Below are 6477 nucleotides of genomic sequence, written 5' to 3' on the forward strand. Positions count from 1 at the left end.
AAGTATCATTTTAAAATGTGGTCTAGCATTTGAGCTCTCACTCGAAACAGGCAGAAAGCCATCTGGCACCAGACATTAGACAGCACCATTCTCTTTCAGCTTCAGCCAGGCATAAAGAATTTCGAAACGGAACTGTTTTTTGTCACAGCCATGGAGTCCAGCTGTGTGTCACCACCAGACTTTCTCCTTTTCCATATATCTAACTGAGAAATCTCACAGGCTAGAAAGTCAGATGCAAGCAGACAAAATGTTGCCTCTCTGGGTTTGGTGTTTTGGTGGAAAAATAGAAACACTGTTGGATAATCAACATCACACCTATTTTGCCCTAATCTATCAACACTTGCAATGACAGAATTGCAGGGCTCAGAAGGAAGATGAATGTGTATTCGTTTCCTTCAGTATTTTATTTACTCTATTTATTCATTATATTAATCTCTCTTTTAATGCCTGATGCCTGGTAGGCTGTGTCACAAAAGCACAAAAGAAAATCTAATTTCAATTGATTTGGTTTATTTTGTATTTTAAACAAGGTGTCTCAACTTTAGCTACTGACAGTGTTTTTAGAAACACAGCTCATAGTACACAGGAGCTACCAGGTGCTCAACACATTTGACACAATCTGCTAGATTCTTACATAGCCTACACTTGGGTTTACTGCTATCATTTACTTCCCTCCTTCTGAAAGTCTTCAAAATGGAGCCTAAAGTTCTGGGTGCAGATTAAGGTCATAGCACACAAGACATCAGCACTTTCTTAATGCAAATATCTTACTAAGCCTCATATAGTTTTAAGCTGTCTAAGAGATGGATCCCTAAATTGTCAGGTAACAAAACAAAAAACAGAAAGGGAATTACAGTATAGTCACTGCAAAGGCTGTGTACAGTGATTATTTGGGTTTCATTTTTTGGTTTTGGTTCTTTTAGAGCAATCTCCCCGGCATCTTCTGTGAAATCAATTGAAACTGAACAATGCTGAAAAAAAATAAAAACAACCACAGAAAACACCATTCTATGCAACATCTGTTTAACTCCACCATTCTATTTCCTGTCTGCTAAACTCATAGAGTTGTTTCATTTGATATTTTATTTTACCTTCTTTTTTGGTCATATCACATTTTTAAATGAAATGTTGTTTCAACTTCAAAGGGAGATATTAAGAAATTTTGTTGTAGAAAAATAAAAAAAAAAAAAAAGCACAAAATAAAGCAAAACAAGCTAGCATCTCCAAAGTAAATTATCCCTTCAAGTATAAAAATATTAAATGCTTCAATGTTTTCAGGAATTTTCTTCCTCCCAACTGTTAATTAAAAGTGACTGAAATCTTCAAACACATTTTTGATTAAATTGAAATTTGCAGTTTGTCTCTGAAATGTAGTCTAAATCTGGTTACATAATTAGAAAAGGCACAACTGTATGCATGTAAATTGATTATTTTAACATATTAGGTCACTATTTTGTGTGGAATTGTATTAGTCTGGGTAAAAAATATGTTTTGCTTATGCATCATTTCTCTACTTATTGTGTTTTACAGCTGCACAGATCTGTTTCAGGTATGGTTTGAAACCACAAAAAAGAATCTAATGCCAGTTGTGAAAATTTTTTCACAGTGTTTTATATGCATATGAAACAGAAAAGAAGGGATTTTGCACCCAAATTCTGATTTTTAACTGGGAGCAGCCAAACAGTGAAGTTTGGCAAATTTAGATTAGAAATGAGCAAAAATTAATTACTGGAAGAATGGAACTTTAATGCAGACTGGTTGTTTTCCAAAAATAAAAAAGCAGACAAGAAACCAAGCCATGGTTGAGGGCTTAAAGCAGAATGTATTTGAATACATCATTTAGTTTGAGTTCTTAGCACTTGAAGTACAGGATTCCTTTTTTTATCCCAGTAAATTTAACATTTATTTCCTTTATTTCCTCTCTTTCTATTCCCTTGCCCCCTCCACAGTTCTCCAGGTGTTTGGATTAGTATGTTTGACATGTCCTACACAGCTTATGTCACCATATCTTTTATATAAATTCCATCCCTTCAACAAGGGGCATTATTAATGAATGCATATCAACTCAAGATGAAGTTTTGAATTAGAAGATTTTCAATATAAAAGATGAGAATGATTGATAAAAAATGAAGCCTACTGCAAATTAATACAATGTATATCAGGTTCAGACCGGAAGCAGCTATAAAGGTGTCAGCATGACCTTCACTGAAATAAAGCATATGCATTCTAATGGCTCACATTTCTTTGACTTTGCTATTGCTCTAAAACCCATTTACAGGTACTTTTTAAATGAATGAATTTAAAAAAAATCACTGGAAGTCTCATATTGCTTCTAACTACACATGAAAAAAGAAAAATAGCAATGTGTTTCAACACAGTCAAAGTTTCTTTTTGGATGTGTAATTCAAATTGGCCAATTTATAGAAGCTTCACACATGTAGAAAGTTTAAAAAGTTATTTGCTAAATTCTTCAGTTATAATTCTTTTAAAAATCCTATTATGTTTGGTTACACAAGACTGCATTTAATATACTTAAAGATGCAGTACTCCTTAGCTGTGACATATTTATGGGCTGTGCATTAAGAAGTTTATAAAATAAGCAGTATATTCTCAGTGTCAAACAGTTCTCAATGAAGACAATTATTCATTCTGTCTGTTTGTAATTAGGTGTGAGATAATTTATGATTATGAAGATAAGTGAGCAATTTTTTTTAGAATACTGTATTTTCTTACAGAAATGTTCCCATAATATAGCCAGAACTCATAAATTACTCACCTTATATTTCAGTCAGATTTCTTGTGGAATTAATAAACATATGGATTCAATCTCAACAGTGCAAGTCAAAAATAATGAACAGGATGCACACTATTAAGAGATTCTCCATAACTTGATGAAAATAGATCCAGGCTTGACATTGACTGATCTGGGACTGGCAAGGGACGGAATTGATACTGTCTGTACCCCTTAGAAAAATGGTGAGGACAGAACCTCAAAAGGCTCCTCTTAGATAAGAATTCAAAGGTTGGATGCTTATCTGTTTTATAGCCAGTTTTATCTACAAACTGAGTGGAAACCTTTCAGAATCAGACTCTCTTCTAAGATCTCTATTGAAATTTCACACAGTACACATGTCCTGCAAAAATATCCTCTGTCATTGCATTATAAGCCTTAGGTGAAAATAAAAGTATACACAATAAAAGCTTTTATTCTAACTATCAGAAAATGAAAGAAACTTGGAGTTCAGGAGCAGTTTAGTTTAGTCCATACAGCTTTTTTTTTTACTTAACTTTGTATATACACTATTTCAGTTTACATCTCTGTATAAAGCCTGATACTGAAATACTATAGGCAGAACATACCCACACAGAGATTCTGGAAAATAAAGGTGAGTGGGAAGATGCTTCTCCTATTTTACCTTTCTCTCAGCCCACAGAAAGGGTGTTCTCAGCTATGTTCCACACATTTAGAGACAAAGAAAGAGGCAGGCTGAAAGACCATTTCAGATCCTGCCTTCCTGCAAAGCCCTGCAGATGGTCTCTGCCAGACATCCTTGTGCAACAGTAGTCAAAACCACACAAATAAGGAACAAATTAGAAAAAAAGAGGATCCTAAAAAGCTCCAGAGAAAAACTCACCACCCAGATAAAATATGGTATAAATTTCTTAATGTTTTCCAGAGGTGCTTGTTTTACATTTAGATTAAATCCCTGAAAATTTGTCCATTATTAAGCTCTTTGTCTTCAATGCACATGCACAGTATCTAAAATAATTAAAATTTTAACAGATTTTAATGCTACTCAAAAAAAACCAAAACAAAGCACATCAATATTAAAGTCACTAACCTAGGGAAATAAAATAAAAAGAGTCACCTTTGACATTAAAATAAACCTCGGAAATTTTTACCTAACATGTAAGCCATTTTTACTGTAAAACTACCAGTTCCAAAAAAAGAGGGGGTGGAAATGAACGTGCTTCTTCAACCATGACAATAGTATTGCTACTTCATTCTCATAATGTTATGGGACCCCAGGCAGCTCCCAACCTCATCCTGGAATGATGGCATATTTCATGATTATGTCCAACTCTGGCAGATAAGAGCATTTATATGCTAATAGCAGCAATATGTGTAGCTCTAGAATTTCACCATAAGCAGTGAAGCTTTTAATCACAATAAGCCTTATGGGCCCAATTTATCTACCTTTTTTTTTAAAAAAAAAAAAAAAAAGAAAAAGATTATAATACCTACATAGGTGTTCCAAAATGTATTTCCTTTACATCAACTTTTAAGGCCCTGTAAAATAAGAAATGAATAGGAAATGATACCACAGAGGATTGGATTGGATTATTAATAAGGGGTGGATTATGCTTAACTTCTTCAAATCTCAAGAGGAAATGGAGGCTATGTCATGATGGCTGGGTGGTGTTTGGATAAAAGGAGAACCAGAGGCTATGCCAGGAACCCACAGAATCATCTTTCCAGAGGAAGCAATAACCTACAGCCACAACTGGAATTTGCACAGGCCATAAATGAACAAAACTCTCCTTAGCACTCACCATGCTGCCTGTAAAACTGGTTTGGTCTGTTTCTAGCAGTAGCTATTAGGAGTATGCCTTTTTTATAGCTGACAGCTTTGTGTATCCAGGTGATCTCACTGTTTCAATTATATGTTTAGTTAGGTCCCATCTGGCACAGAAATTCACTTGCAATTTCGCCGTCATGTTGCTCAGGGCTGACTTCAAGAGCACAACAGTGATTTCAGCTTCATACCATCAGGACTGCTAGACAGTGGCTTGCACTGGGGGAAAAAAACAAAGAAAGAAAGAAAACTGGAACTGAGTTCACATCATCTTTTATAGATAACCCACTTAATTTCAGTGAACTTATGTGACATCTCACCTCTCTCCATTAACTGCCTAAGGATGCTGTGTCCAGCACCCCAGGATAGTTAACAGTTTGAATTGTTCCCTGTTTTCTTTAACTCCTATGCTGCAGGAGAGCTTCAGGTCACTGTTAGGTGATAACATCTTTGATCTGAGACAGGGGATTTTTCACACAGCTGTATGGAGGGCAAAAATATTTCAGAACTGAAAAATTTCTGTAGGATGCTTTGAAGCTCTGAATTTTTTTTAAAACTTTCAACAGACCAGATTTCAGTTTTGTAATATTTTTTCTAATTTAATAACGTACACATAACATGAAGTTTGTCACCAGAATTTTTATCAGCATCACATATACCCTGTCTATCCAAGTTTGCTTCAACTCTGACCACTTCAAAGAAATTATTTTATTTCAGACGTCAGAAATCTGCCAAATTGTCAAATTCTTTCCAATACATCAGAGATAAATTAGTAAAATACATGCTTCATTCCCAGAACTGGATAAATGTCAGACACACAAATGGTCATTAAAAAGGTAGGTCACAGATGTCCATAAAATCTTGTTGAATATTCCCCTTTTTGCAGAAATCCAACATTTCTAAAAAGTTTAAAAAAATATAATATTAAAACCTATCCAAGTTGTTTCTATTAAGGTGTTTAAACCAAGTCAGTAATCTGATTTGAGCACCAGGATGGACTACAGGTCTCCTGAGTACCTCACCACCTGATTTTGTGATCCTATTAAGGTCATTGCCTGTATTCTAGACAAATATCACCTATAGTCCATCAGATACAATCTCTCACAGAAACCATTAAACAAATTAATCCTACTGAACGCTTGATAAGTTACTTTCAATATGCAAAAAAATGAAGGCATTTTGAAAGGCAAACACAAGAAAGAAAAATATTAACTTTTGCTCTGAAATATTCATTCACAAATGTGTTTTAAGAATTATCCATGCCATCTTCTGGGTAAGTTTCAAAACATCTTTAATGTCTGGCAGAAATATAAGAAGTAGCAGTTCAGGACTGTTCATGCAAATGTCACAGCTGCACAAAGAATAAAATAAAGAAACCAGTCTGCAATGGTTCCTTTCTTTTTAACACATGGATCAAATGAAGCATAGCCTGTAATTACATTCCCAGAAAGTAGCACAGCATAAATTGATATCTATCATTTGTATTATATAGTTACCAATTCAAATCTCCTTTAGAGAGGATAATCATACGCAGTGGAAAAAGCTAAAACCTGGAACTTATTATTCTGAGGCAAAGCCTGGCCTTCTTGGAGACCTAATTTTCCTTCATCTCTCTGACAATGCACAGAAAATCTAGGTCCTGGGAGGTAGGCCATCCTTACAGTTTTCTCCTTGAGCTCTCCTAATTAGGCAACAAGGGCCCCCAACACAAGAGATTCCACCTGGCTCTGAGCAGGACCAGGTGTGCTGTTATTGTCCTTTACACAGCTGTAACTGTCTGGCACAGGTGTAAACTCCACCTGTCAAAGGTCCTTTAGGGTCAGATATTATGGCTATAAATGTGAGCTGTCTTTAAGGCCATCTAGCTCATTTCAGGAATCAATCTACCACCTCACTAATA

The 6477-nt window shown here is 35.1% G+C and overlaps 1 long non-coding RNA gene across 3 annotated transcripts; it reads right to left on the reverse strand.

Annotated features, from left to right (window-relative positions):
- Positions 1 to 1802: 1802 nt before the first annotated feature.
- LOC111929615 (uncharacterized) lies at positions 1803 to 6218 on the reverse strand. Of its 3 annotated transcripts, XR_002864776.2 has the most exons (5): positions 6074 to 6218; positions 4898 to 5057; positions 4555 to 4796; positions 4247 to 4291; positions 1803 to 3760 (listed from the first exon to the last, which is right to left on the reverse strand). It is a non-coding gene; the product is annotated as an uncharacterized LOC111929615 (long non-coding RNA). The 3 variants fall into 3 exon arrangements; XR_015288319.1 differs by lacking the exon at positions 4898 to 5057 and having other exon boundaries at positions 4243 to 4291; XR_002864777.2 differs by lacking the exon at positions 4898 to 5057 and having other exon boundaries at positions 3175 to 3760.
- Positions 6219 to 6477: the final 259 nt, after the last annotated feature.

The sequence above is a fragment of the Cyanistes caeruleus genome, chromosome 6 (assembly GCF_971803275.1).
Source record: "Cyanistes caeruleus chromosome 6, bCyaCae1.hap1.1, whole genome shotgun sequence".
Classification (NCBI taxonomy): Eukaryota; Metazoa; Chordata; class Aves; order Passeriformes; family Paridae; genus Cyanistes; species Cyanistes caeruleus.